Source organism: Triticum dicoccoides, chromosome 3A (assembly GCF_002162155.2).
Source record: "Triticum dicoccoides isolate Atlit2015 ecotype Zavitan chromosome 3A, WEW_v2.0, whole genome shotgun sequence".
NCBI lineage: Eukaryota > Viridiplantae > Streptophyta > Magnoliopsida > Poales > Poaceae > Triticum > Triticum dicoccoides.
In genome coordinates this window covers 706,049,115-706,063,703 of record NC_041384.1, presented here as the reverse complement: position 1 = coordinate 706,063,703, position 14,589 = coordinate 706,049,115, and the positions used below count along the sequence as shown (strand labels likewise).

The 14,589-nt window shown below is 50.4% G+C and overlaps 1 pseudogene; it reads right to left on the bottom strand.

Annotated features, from left to right (window-relative positions):
* Positions 1–5,179: 5,179 nt before the first annotated feature.
* Positions 5,180–14,306, bottom strand: LOC119273369 (annotated as a pseudogene).
* Between the last annotated feature and the right edge of the window lie 283 nt (positions 14,307–14,589).

The following is a 14,589-nucleotide window of genomic DNA, read 5'->3' as shown; positions in this document are numbered from 1 at the left end:
CATTGGATTGTCAATGCGGTAGCCCACGAGACACTGGTCGGGTGGCAAACCCGATCAGGGGATCGATACGCCCCTTTCAATATTAGTGAATGATAAGCCCGAAGCCCGGTAGCCCTCGGGCCTTAATGTGGGCACGGGTGGCCGAATTAAGGATCGATATCCAGAGTAAAACCACAAATTATATGTAATGATTCTACGTATCCAAGTACTTTACATCATTAATGCTCGGATCCGCATTGTACAAAGCTTTGTTGACCGACCATTGGCTTGAACCTCCTCGGCCAGAAGCTGGGGAGTGTTTGTCCTACTTTATAAAGTCGTTATAAGGGCAAAGATTTATGGAAACAAGGCAATCCGGCCATACGGTTTTATAAACAAAGGTACGCGGAGAGATATGTTATATTACTTAATGTAAGAAACATCTTCCAAGGAAAATAGTCCCGCTATCGGTTCCTTTCTTTGGGTCGTCATGCTTATCATGATCATGAAACCTCACCTCCGATCAATGTGGGAGGAAAATATTGAGGATTTAGTTCGGGGAAAGTTCCCGAACTCTGTGGTAATAATGAACCAATTTTTTACTTCCGTTGTTGCCGACCAATGTGATCCTTTAAGATCGCTAGCTTTCGGCTTCACCCAGTCTGAGGTACTAACTCGGATGACCCGGTAGTAACAATCACAGAGGTGCTCCCTTTACCGCCTAGCCGAACAATCAGGAACGTAGGGGTAAGGACAGGAGCCAGGCAACCCAGCTTGGCAAAAATCTTAAGTTAAATTGATGCATATTTATGGCTTTATAACGATGATTATGGAAGGCAGTCCTTGTATATTAAATTCAAACGCCGATGATATACTCATTTTGACTCCGTTGCGATCGTTTATCACTTGAAAGTGGCCCATCGTCGGCTTCTACCCCTTTGTAGATACTATGCAGGGTGTCTCCGCAATAACATGACAACCCTTAGCCGACGACTCGGTGCCCGAAGGCAATTGTGTGAGCAGAAACGAGGCAATCAGAGATGCAGGCTTTATAACTTTCACTTAGTCATAGGAGGTTTTAAACCGGGGAAGCTAGCTACGAGCCCCTGGTTAGTGTTCGGCGACAGCCGAGGTCAAGCTGTAAACACTTCGGCCAATGTTATGACCGGCCCATCATTTGACCTAGTCATCGGATCGATGACCAGTTTATGCTTATTGTGACAGTCAATTTTTGGCTTTCTCCACTGAGGTGCTTAACCATGCGAGCTGGAAGCACAATGCAGTGGTTATCCCTTTGCACACCTAGCCGAACAACGCGGAATGTAGGAGGCAAGCACAGGAGCCGGGCAACCCAACTATTTGACTGAAGACACAACTTGAAACCGATGCATATATAGCACGGTCCAAAAAGGATAATTGCTTTTCGCAAAAATAATTTATTGAAGGAGATGTGGCCTGGCGCCGAAGTCATGTCGATGTAGGGCGTCGGCGTGACGCGGTGAAGGCATGGCCGAACCTGAATTCGCAGGCTGGTCTGAGTTCCGGATGCGGCATTCGCCGAACTGTATACGAAAACTGACCGAACCACCACGCGGTCGTTGTTAATGCGGCCACTATTTGATAGACCTATGTACAGATGATGAAACAAACCAGAGTAATAATTCCTTGGGAAAAATAAACCCAAGCAAGAAAAAATACTAGGATTAATAGCACCTGGTTTATCTGTTGTAGCAATCTGAAGAAAGGTTACTCCCAAAATTGCGACTCGATCCGCACACCCATTTTCTGATGGGCAATAAAGTGACGGCATGGCGATGCTAGCAATGGTGGGATCGCCAAGGCAAACCCCCGGTCCAGCTAACGTAACGAAGCTGGTCTGCTGGTGACGCCGAAGTCACGGGAGTATGTAGATGAAGAAATAGTAAAGTCCCCGGTCTAGCCGAGATGGTGGAGCGGGTCAGTAAGGAGACGTTGCAGTTGCCATGTCAGCCGAGGTGTTGAAGCAGTTCGGCGTGATGGACATTTGCTTGAAAAAACAACAGTGCGGCCATGTCGATGCTGGTCATAACTTGTGATGCGGTCAATGCCGGATTGATGAAGCGACCGAGCGGCGATGTCGGCGCGCCTGACCCGTGCAATCCATGGGGAGATGGTTTTGGTGATGATTTATCCTTCGTGATGCCGAACTCTTGTTCGGCTTGCCGAGCTGATGATCTGATAATGTTAGCCTCGGCTCGATGAAGCGACGGTCTGTCTAGCACAGGTCGGCAGACGTGGAGCAATGTTACCGGACTGGTGTGACACCAGGGCGATGGTGAAGAGTGCCTAAAAAAGGCTTAAAATTTGGACGGCGATAACTGCCACACGTGTGGCATATACGACATGCGCCCACACACCGTGTGTGGTGTGAGCAGGAGCAGCCCACACGGGCTGTGTGTGGGCGGACATTAGAATTGCCCACATGTGTGGGCACGGCTACTTCGTGCCACACGCCCAACAAGTACTACTCATCTCCATCCCGTGCGTGTGGCACGAAGCAAAAATGCCCACACGTCCTGACGCAGCTACGTTAGGTACCCCACGGGATGACGACTTAGTTGCCAGCCTAGTTGGCAGATGTAGTTATCCGGGATGGCAAGTGTAGTTGTAAAAGCATGGCAACTCTATCTGTTTTGGTTAACTATATTTTCCATGTCTAATTTATGGTAGTTGCCGCATGTAATCAAACCGTAGTTGCCGTGTGTGATTAACTACTTGCCACATATGGTCAAAACAGTAGTTGTCATGTGTGTTTACCTAGTTGCCACGTCTGGTCCAACCATAGTTGCCACGTATTGTTAATCACAGTTGCCATGTGTGTTTATCTGGTTGCCACGTATGCGCAACTGCAGTTGCCGTGTAACAAGGAATCACAGTTGCCATGTGTGTGTACCGAGTTGCCACGTTCGCATAACTGCAGTTGCCATATAGCAAAGAATCACAGTTGCCATGTGTGTGTACCAAGTTGCCACGTTCGCGTAACTGTAGTTGCCATCCACAAGGTAGTAGTGTCGTGTGGGCGAAAAGCAGTTCACTCACACGCGCATGACCTAGTTGGTGACTGTGTGGGCGAAAAGCAGTTCGCCCACATAATGCAGCTGGCAAACAGCATGGTGCGGGCGTGTGGGCAAACTCTCCAACGCCCACACACCAGCCCCGTCCTACGTGGCACACCAAATCCACCTTTTTCATGTCAAGATTCGTGCAAAAGACAGTGAACGATGATCCAGGCGTGTGGGCGAGTTGGGTAACACCCACACGTGTGGGCATTAGTGTTTTCGTAAAATTTTATGGGCACATGTTAAAAACAACGCACAATACCATAGAAGAAAATTCCCTTAAAAAGGTTGTCCAATATCAAACATGAATTCTGGTCGGATCCGTATTCGCGCAGAAAACAGATCCGAAAAATGATGCACTAATCGGAAGGTTCCTGGAGTTTGTACGGTTGGATCGAGCTGAGATTTTGAGGGGTGGTAGATATAGGAATTCCGCAGCCGATCAACGGTTGGATCTTCCAAAGGACATCCGAGCTAGGTGCTGGAGACCACGCCCTAAACTCGTCCAGATTTGACACGGCTCCGGTATATCGTAAATTGCCCGAGATTCCTCCATCAGAACTCGACGAAATTTTGCATAGTTGTTGTAGACTCAATTCCGCACAATTCCATCAAATAAATCGTCAAAGCGATGCTCGAGGAGCTGGTGGCAGCGGATACAAGTTCGCTGTTCGAAAAAACAGCACGGTCGCCCGAGGGCAATGTTGACGTTGAGCCTCCGAGCTCCATGGGTGATTCCTCCATGATCTTGATAGAGATCGGAGTTGATGTTGATGAAGGCCCCCGTCCGAACATGACGATCGAAGATGGAGCGCGGTCCTCAGTCTAGCCAAGGTGACCAGTCGAGCCGGCAACGAAGATGCCGGCATCGCAGTAGATCTGCGGGCGAGCCATTGATCCTTTGCCGATCACACAGCGGAACTTTCAATGAAAGTACCATTGTCGGTGTCAAAGTCGGCAGATCTTGGGTAGGGGGTCCCGAACTGTGCGTCTAAAGACCGATGGTAATAGGAGACAGAGGACACGATGTTTACCCAGGTTCAGGCCCTCTTGATGGAGGTAATACCCTACTTCCTGCTTGATTGACTTTGATGAGTATAGGGGTTATAAGAGTCGATCTACCTCGAGATCATATGTTGTGGTCTAAACCCTAGAGGTATGATGAGTAATGTCATAATAATCTACCGACTAGCCTGGCCTCGGCTTATATAATGTACCAGAGGCCTAGGATAACAAGAGTCCTAGTCGAATACGCCGGTGGAGAGGAGTCCTTGTCTTAATCACCAAGTCTTGTCGAATCTTCCTCGGGTATACATCGGCTGTCTGAACTAGCCCATGAGCATACGGCCATGGGGGTCGTCGGCCCAATCCAACTGACTGGGAGACGACGTGGTGAGTACCCCATAGTCCAGGACACCGTCAGGGGGGTGGCGAGAGGGACGTGGGAGGATTTGCTGCAAATGGCGCCAAATGGTCGGGCGGGGGTTTTTGCTTTGTGCCACCGACGGGCGGGCCAGGGGAGGACAAGCACGCGCGTCCCGCCCGTCCACGCGCTGTCCGTTTTACCCCAAAATCAGTGCAAACTTGAGCCGGGGATGGGTCGAAAGCGGACACAAAACGGATAAAAGTTCGTTTGCTCCCACGCACTGGGTCGTCTGGTTTGTCCCTTTTACTCCAAACAAACGGGGTCGGATAAGATGGGGTCGCGCGGTGAAGTTGGCCTAATACTCTTAAATTTCAGGACATTTTTTGATCCGTACATTGACGTAAGAGTATCACCTCCCTTTCTTTTCTGTGGAAGATAGAGGAAAGAGAATGTCATAGTCATGCACACACCTTGTGTGCATTCTCTGACCATAGGTGATGGAATCTCTATGGTGGTTTGACAGTGTTACATACAGGATGAGAAATAGTCAAATAGCCAAGTACAACCGAATAATTTTGTGTAGGATTTTGACTTCTCAAATCTCGACGTGCTTGGATGTGTGTAATTTATTTTGGCGCATAGGGTTGTCTGCGGAAAAAATGACGGGAAAAAACAGTCAAATTGAAGCATGGAAATTCGAAATCCAAGCAACACAATGACACCACACAACACTAGGCTAGGCTGGCATCGTAAAATTGAAGTGGCCGCACGAGAGCCCATTGATGAGGTGCTGCCCGGCGGTGAATCCGAGCGCTGCTTCTCCTCGTCGATAACCAGCAGCATGTTCTCCATCTGAAAACTTCCGATCACCACCGCCGGTGCCGCACCATCGCCATACCCGGCCTTGTTCCCCGCCTTCATCTCGACGAAAGCCAAGCACGGCGTGCCGCGGTTCAACCGCACCACAGAGTTCATGCCGAACACCGGCCAGCTCATGCCGCCGTCCAGCATCAGGCTGATCCTCGGCACGAAGAAGTCGAACCGCGTCTGCGGCAGCTTCGAATTGTTGTAGCACAGCTCGAACGGCGACGTGGCCGGGGAGGGGACCCTCAAAGCGGCAGCACCCCAGCGCTCCATGGCCTGGTCGAACGCGTTGATGAATGGGCGGTACACGTCACTGCGCAGCTCCGTGTAGGGCGTCGTCGTGGAGAGGCCGATAGTGAGCGGCGCGTGCTCGCCCGGCAGGATCCGCACTCCGTCCACGGCGATGCCCTTGCTGGACATGATGTAGTAGCTGGGGGAGTCCTTGTACTTGCAGAGGGGGGTGCTGCCGCCCAGCATCTCCGAGATGGGCTGCCCCAGGACGAAGAGCGGGCCGCCTCCGAAGATGGCGACGCCGTTGCCAGGGCCGCTCGAGAGGCAGAGCGCAAACGAGTTAGCGACGCCCTGAGTGCCCGCGACCTGCGCGGGGAACGCTGTAAAACATAATATGTTGGAAACTTGCTCGACACCCTAAACGGGGTGTGGCTCTTTCATTATATAGAGATACCAAGAGGTACAATATAATATTACAATATTAATACATAGACTACGTATATATACAGTCTAACATCCTCCCTCAATCTTAACTATGGCCTGAAGTACAAAGCAAGTTAAGATTGCGCCTACAGCCTACAAACTGTGGTTGTGGAAGAGGCTTCGTGAAGATGTCAGCAAGTTGATCCTTTGACGGGATGAACTTGATACAAAGTAGCTTCTGTGCAACATGTTCCCGAAAAAAATGATAGTCAACCTCAATGTGCTTCGTCCTAGCGTGAAACACTGGATTAGATGAAAGATATGTAGCACCAATGTTATCACACCACAGAACTGGAGGATGAGCTGAAGCAACTCTCAACTCTCTCAACAGAGACTGTACCCATATGATCTTAGCAGTGGCATCAGCAACTGCTTTGTACTCAGCTTCAGTACTACTGCGAGACACTGTGGCCTGCTTTCGAGCATTCCAGGCGATCAAGTTAGAACCCAGAAATACCGCATATCCCCCCGTGGATCGCCTGTCATCAGGACTGCCATCCCAATCTGCATCTGAGAAAGCTGAGAGCTCACACGATGGCGCAGGCTGAAGAAGCAAACCATAGGAGACAGTAAGACATATGTAACGCAAAATACGTTTCATAGCTGACCAATGAGATGTCCTGGGTGCATGAAGAAACTGACAGACACGGTTGACTGCATAGGAGATATCAGGCCTGGTAATAGTAAGGTATTGCAGACCACCAACGAGACTGCGATACTCATTAGCATCCTCAGGTGAAAGAGAATCTCCATCAAGGGCAGATAACCGATCAGTGACAGACATCGGAGTAATGGCATGTTTGCACTTCAGCATACCAGCACGACGCAACAAGTCCAAGGAGTACTTCTTTTGTGTAAGAGTCAAACCAGCAGAAGAACGTGAAACCTCCAGACCAAGGAAAAAATGCAAGGCACCCAAATCCTTGACAGCAAAGTCACCACTGAGTGCAACCACAAGACGATCAGCAGCAGCATGGGATGAACTGATGAGAATGATATCATTAACATAAACCAGAAGATACATCGTAACCTCAGGACGTTGAAGAAGGAACAACGATGTGTCTGCAGTGGAGGGAGTAAACCCAAGTGCTCGGAGAACGGAGCCAAGACGAGCATGCCATACACGAGGAGCCTATTTCAGTCCATATAGCGCCTTAGTCAGACGACAGAGATGACGAGGGCGTGCAGGATCAACAAATCCAGGTGGCTGACACATAAAAACCTCCTCCTCCAGAATTCCATGGAGGAAAGCGTTCTGCACATCAAGCTGACGAAGAGACCATCCATGAGTGACAGCAAGAGACAACAGCAAGCGAATGGTAGTAGGCTTGATGACTGGACTGAACGTGTCTTCATAATCAAGACCATACCTCTGTTTGAAGCCCTTGGCAACAAGTCGTGCCTTGTAGCGTTCAATGGAACTATCAGCATGTCTCTTGACTTTGAAAACCCACTTGGAATCAATAATATTGACACCAGATACTGGAGGAACAAGCTGCCAAGTGTCATTTTTCTGGAGAGCCTGAAACTCCTGTTCCATAGCAGCGTGCCAGTGAGGAATACTCAGTGCAGCCTGGAAGTGTCGAGGCTCAGCAGTGGGATCAGCAGCAGTGTGAGCCATGCACGCGGCTAGCCATGCCACAGTCCCGTCCTTGCGTTCCTTCGGACAGAAAATGCCCAACTGACTCCGTGTACGAGGACGAAGAGGGACCGCAGACCGTGTCGGCGATACCGACGCAACCGGTGATGGAGACGAAGCTGCAGCATCGGGAGAGCTCGCACTAGGGCTCCCTGACGACGACGAGCCAGGTGAGGCCAGCCCACTAGCAACCGAGGCGGGACTGACCAGGTCCAGCTCCAGGCCGGTCGAAGCAACCGCCGGCCGAGGCGAAGATGCCTCCAGGTCGGGCGTGACCCCTCCTGGGTCAGGCGGAGCGCCGGCTGATGGACCAGGCAAGGCCAGCGGCACGCCAGGCGAGGCCAACTGAGGGCCAGGAGGGGCGCCGGCCGAAGGACTGGGCGAGGCCAGTGGCGGGCCAGGCGAGACCGGCGCCCGCACGGCAGCCTCCAGTGGCGATGTAGGGGCGGGTACGCTGGTCGAACCCGATATGCATGGCACATGCACATCCCGAGCAGGAGCTGCCGCGTCGGTTTCCTGTTCATCAAGAAGCTCAAGACAAGCACCACGTCCAATACCTGCAGCATGATTAGGCAACAACGCAGGGGCATATGCAACATCCACAAATTAATCAGGCAAAGGTATGGACATGTGCACCAGTTGTGAGGAAGTGGTAGAGTTTGTCGGAAGTGCGCGAAAAGGAAACACGTTTTCATCAAACACCACGTCACGAGAGATGTAAATGCGATTGGTAGGAACATGGAGGCATTTGTACCCTTTGTGAAGAGAACTGTACCCCAGGAAGATGCACTTCTTAGACAGAAACTCTAACATACGCTTGTTATATGGGCGAAGCTGAGGCCAACATGCACACCCGAACACCTTTAAAAAAGTGTAGTCTGGAGTCTCTTTGAGCAAGAGTTCAAGCGGAGTTTGCATTTTCAGGAGTCATGAGGGAAGCCTATTTATGAGAAAACAAGCTGTGGAGAAAGCATCACTCCAAAACCGAAACGGAAGGGATGCATGAGCGAGCAAGGTTAGGCCAGTTTCAACAAGATGACGATGCTTACGTTCGGCAGTTCCATTTTGCTGATGTGTATGAGGACAAGACACACGATGCGAAATCCCAAGTTTGTTAAAAAAAGAGTTGAGGTTGTGGTATTCACCCCCTCCCCCAGTCAGATTGAACATGGATGATTTTCTGCTTAAGGAGACGCTCAACATGTGCTTGAAACTGGATAAAAACATCGAACACATCAGACTTGCGCTTAATAAGATACAGCCAAGTAAACCGACTATAAGCATCAATAAAACTGACATGATAATTGTGGCCACAAACAGACGTCTGGGCATGACCCCATACATCAGAAAACACAAGCTTAAGAGGATGTTTCACAACACGACTAGACTCTGAAAACGGATGTTGGTGACTCTTGCCCTGCTGACAGGCATCACAAACGGTTTCAGCAGATTTATTGGACACAACTGGTAGTTCATGACGATGCAACACATGACGAACTATAGGAGCCGCAGGATGACCAAGGCGCGCATGCCAGTGCGTAGGCGACACACGAACATCACTGAACGCCTGAGAAGAAGACTGCATTGATGGTGTGCTCGGTACATCAAGTGCGTACAAGCCATGGCGAAGACGACCGCTAAGCAGAACGACCCTCGTGTCCCGATCCTTGATAAAGAAACGAGAAGGGTGAAACTCAGCAAGGACATTGTTATCACGTATAAGTTGAGGAATAGACAACAAACTACGCGTAGCAGAGGGAACACGAAGGACATTGGAAAGATGTAGTTTGCGAAAATTGTGTGCAAGGAGAGAAGCCTGACCAACATGAGAGATGCGCATACCTGCTCCGCTGGCGGTGTGCACCTGATCATGACCACGATATGGCTCCTGAGTAGAGAGCTTGCCCATCTCGCCGGTGAGGTGGTTAGTAGCGCCGGTGTCCATATACCATGTTGGATCAATGGAGTAGGACGGAGTGCGACCATGATCATGATTAGTCACGGCGGCGGTAGCCTGCTTGTCGTTTCCTTTGCCATTGTTGCCAAGGCCCAGAAAATCTTGCTTGTAGCAACGATGACAGCGAGATGCAATGTGGCGCTCCAGGCCACACAGCTGGCAAGCCTGCGGGGCACCACAAGAGGAGCAGCAAGCAACCGGCCGGTTTCCACCCATGATGGATGGCGCATTGCCACGCGGAGCCAGCTGTGAAGAAGGCCGCTGAGGTTTGCCGCGAGTCGCGGCGTTGGCGGAGGCGAAGCCCGGTGAGACACGGCGGGCCTTGATGCGCTGTTCACGGCCAAGGAGTCGGGCATACAGCTCGCGAGGTGGAAGTGGATCGTCACGGCCATGAATGTTCTCAACGAGATTGTCATAATCATCGTCGAGCCCGTCAAGAACGAAAGTGGTGAACTCCTCATCCTGCAGAGACTGGCCAACCGAGGCCAATGTGTCGGCGAGACCCCGCATCTTGTTGAAGTAGTACGTGATGTTGAGGTCACCAAGCTTAGTCTCACCAAGCTCGGTGCGCATAGAATGAGCACGCGCCTGAGACTGCGAGGCGAAGCTGGTGTGAAGCGCCGCCCACGCCTCCCGGGATGTAGCAGCGAAGATGACCAGCGACGAGACGCTCGGAGTGAGCGAGGACTGGATTGCAGAGAGAATGGCCTGATCCTGGGCCACCCATGTATGATACGCCGGGTGATGAGTGGGCGGACACGGGATGGATCCGTCAGCATAGTCCTCCAGATAGCGACTGCGCAGAAGAGGCAACACCTGGGCACGCCAGGACTGGTAGTTGTCCGGCGTGAGCTTCACCGGCAGCAGATGCGAGAAGTAAAACGGTGATGGCGCCGTGACCTGAGCGGCGTGAGCATGCATCGGTGGCGCATAGAGACCCATCGACGGGGCTGTCTCGAGATGAGGAGCACCCGCCGAGTAGACGCCAGGAGCACCGGGAATGAGGGCGTCGACTCCATAGTTCGCCGCGGCCCCGTAGGATGGTTGCGGCGGTGCAGCCACGAACCCGGACGGCGCGGGGTAGGATTGGCGTGGCGACGGCGCGTAGGGGAGTTAATTGCACGGAAGTACCACAATTGAGGCATCACATGCAGATTGGTACCATGATTGCTAATTTTACGTGTCAGTACCAATATTGGTCCAAATTTTTGCAAAAAAGGCTATTTTGTACGTATTGACAGTGTATCTGACAGCTGGGGCCCGTCTGGCAGGTGCCGACGTGGCATATTTTTTGCAGAAAATCCCTTGGCTTTATCTGTAATCACATAAATGCCCAGTCGCAGAAAAACCGCCATTGAGAGGGATTTTTTTTTTCGATCGCAAGTTTTTCACGGACTTGTTCAAAAGTTTCGAGCGAATTGAACAAACAAATAACCGAAAAACACGCGCGAGGGCGATTCGAACCAGCGACCTGGAGGTGTGCGGCTGCGATTCGAACCAACATTGGTCCAAATTTTTGCAAAAAAGGCTGATTTATACGTATTGACAATGTATCTGACAGCTGGGGCCCGTCTGGCAGGTGCCGACGTGACATATTTTTTGCAGAAAATCCTTTGGCTTTATCTATAATCACATAAATGCCCAGTCGCAGAAAAACCGCCATTGAGAGGGATTTTTTTTCGATCGCAAGTTTTTCACGGACTTGTTCGAAAGTTTCGAGCGAATTGAACAAACAAATAACCAAAAAACACACGCGAGGGCGATTCGAACCAGCAACCCGGAGGTGTGCGGCTGCGCGCGCTAGCAACTACGCCACAGCGTCGCTGTTGACGTGATTCAGGCGGAAGTTGTATTATACTAGGAGGCACACGCTGGGCCGGCAGCTGGGCCAAGCAAAGCCTGCAATATTTTACGAAAATCCATCATGTCTAAGAAAATGTTCACCATAAATTACAATAAATTCGCCTTGCATTATGTCAAATATTCATCATATCTTTAAAAATTGTTCAACGTATTTAAAAAAATGTTCAGCATAAATAAATAAAATAAAGAAAAACAAAGCATCAACAGGTTTCAAACCAGCGACCAGCAACACGCAAGCGGAGCGCGCTAGCCACCAGGCCACAGATATGCACGCGTTATAGTGCGGGCAGTACACTCTTTATACAAACAAGCAAACGCTGGACCGGTGGTTGGGCCAACCGAGGCCTGTAATAATTTTTTCGTTTTGCGTTTTGCTGGGGCTCGTTCGTTGCCCAGGTTTCTTTTCGTTTCTTCATCTTTTTTCATTCAATGAAATTGATCATTTTTGTAATATATGTTGAACAATTTTCTTAATATATGTTACAAAAATTGTTCAACATATATTAAGATTTTTTTAACTTATATTTATCATTTTTGTAATAAATATTCACCGCGCATTATGTAAAAAAATTAATAGATGCAAAATGATCATAACATTTTTTAAGTTTATAGTGAACTTTTTATTCTGCGATATTTTTTGTAAATACACACTGAACATTGAACATTTTTTTATATACAATGATTTTATATAAATATACGACAAACTTTTTTTGTATTATAAAACCATTTGTCACCTATATATTGAACCTTTTTAAAACGATGAAAGTTTCATTCTGGGGTTCATATTTCTATTTGTCAAAAAATAACAAATGTAGTAATCTGCATGTTTACCAAACTAATATTTTTCTCAAAGATAATTCTATTAATACAGCCTGTGTAAAAATAAAAAAAATGATCATTTTGCATCTACTAATTTTTTTGTAAAATATTGTAGGTTTTGCTTGGCCCAGCTGCCGGCCCAGCGTGTGCGTGCTAGTATAATATAACTTTCGCCTGGATCTCGTCAACGGCGTAGTGGCTAGCGCGCGCAGCCGCAGACCTGCGGGTCGCGGGTTCGAATCGCCCTCGCGCGCGTTTTTCCGTTTCGGTTATTTGTTTGTTCAATTCGCCGGAAACTTTCGAACAAGTCCGTGAAAAACTTACGAACGAAAAAAAATCCCTCTATGCCACGTCGGCACCTGACAGACGGGCCCCAACGGTCAGATACACTGTCAATACGTATAAATCAGCCTTTTAGCCTTTTTTGCAAAAATTTGGAGCAATGTTGATACTGACACGCAAAAATTAGCAATCGTGGTACCAATCTGCATGTGATGCTCCAATTGTGATACTTCTGTGCAATTAACTCCGCGTAGGGCTATGGTGGCTGCGCCAGGAAGTGCTGCTGCGGTGGCAGCACGGAGTAGATCGGCACCGACGGTGGCCCGTGGTGATGTGACGAGAGAGCCGCATAGGGTTGGTGATGATGCGGCGCCGCGTAGGACGCCACGGGCCAGGAGGACTGCGGCGGCTGAAGGGAGCCCTGGGCCGCCGGCGGCGCACCATACAAGGCAGGAGCGACGCCACCGGGCGTCTGCGCGACGACACCGTAGGGCGGCTGCACGGCAACGCCATGAGACAGCGGCGCAACGAACTCAGCAGAGGAGTCGGCCGACGGATTCGATCCGATCGGGGACTCGGTCGGCGGCAGGGCTCCGTAGGCCGACGCAAGGGGCCGAGAAGTGAGGAACAGTGACATAGGAGCGAGGGCCGGCGCGATGGCGGTGGCAGCGACGGAATTCGGCGCACCGGCGGCGGCGGCGGCGGGAGTAGCGGAAGACATCGAAACCCTAATTTGATACCATGTAAAACATAATATGTTGGGAACTTACTCGACACCCTAGGCCTCCTTTGATTTGGAGGATTTTTATAGGAATTCTAGAGGATAGGATTTTTATAGGATTTTTTTCCTTTAGAGTCCTTTGCTTCATAGAATGGATTCCTATTCCTACATAGGATTGGTTCCTATCCTCCACATGTCATAGGAAAATAAAAATGAGCCTAGACTCAATGAAAAAATTTCTTTGATGTAAATCAAATGACATCTCGTTTTTTATTCCTACTCATAGGATTTGATATACATGTCATCTCATTTCCTACAAAATTTCTATTCCTACGTTAATCCTATCCTATGAACCAAAAGAGGTCAAACGGGATGTGGCTCTTTCATTATATAGAGATACCAAGAGATACAATACAATGTTACAATATTAATACACAGACTACGTATATATACAGTCTAACAAACGCGAAGCTGGAGCGCGCGAGCCCCGCCACGCCTACGGCCCCCACCGGCAGACCCTGTAGCAGGGTGTCGGGCGCGCAGGACGTCACGGCGGTGAACGACACCGGGCCCAACGGGTTCATGCCGTCGGTGGCGTTGGCGGAGAGCGCCACGCGCGTCATGTCCCCCGAGGCGGTGTCGCCGGAGACGGAGTTGTGCGGGTGCGGGGTGCACTTGCAGCGGTAGGGGTTGTGGACGTCGGGCATGCCGTAGCCGGTGTGCGGGCAGCTGGGCGGGTGGAAGCGGTGCGCGCGCATGCAGTCGATGTTGTTGCACTCGAGCGTGTCGTGGGGGGCGCCGTCGTCGCAGGTGGACCAGACGATGGGGCCGGAGAGGTCGAGGACCAGCGGGCGGCCGGACTTGACGGGGATGGTGTAGAGGGAGGTGGTCGCGTCCTTGGTGACGGCCGTCACCAGTGGCCTGCCGCCGCCGTCGCCCGCCGCCGTGCATGCAAGCACAGAGAGCGAGACCGCGACGAGGATGAGGTATTTTGGTTGCCACATTTTGGACTGGCCAGGGCCGTGGACCTGTGGTGCATCGAGGTGCCATTGCTTGCTCGTTATATACGTCGAGCAGAGTAGACCTGAATCCGATGAGCGTGCCGGGATTCTCGTTGATGGCCGCTTCACGACGGAGCCAGCCATGAACGATGAGTCTGCGCTAGTTTACTGCTCCGTACATAGCGGATCTAGCTAGCTGATAATGTGGCGCGCGGCTATCGTTTGTCAAACGGTCGATCAATCTATAGAATAAAGAGTTAAATACACCTACAGTACACTAACTTGC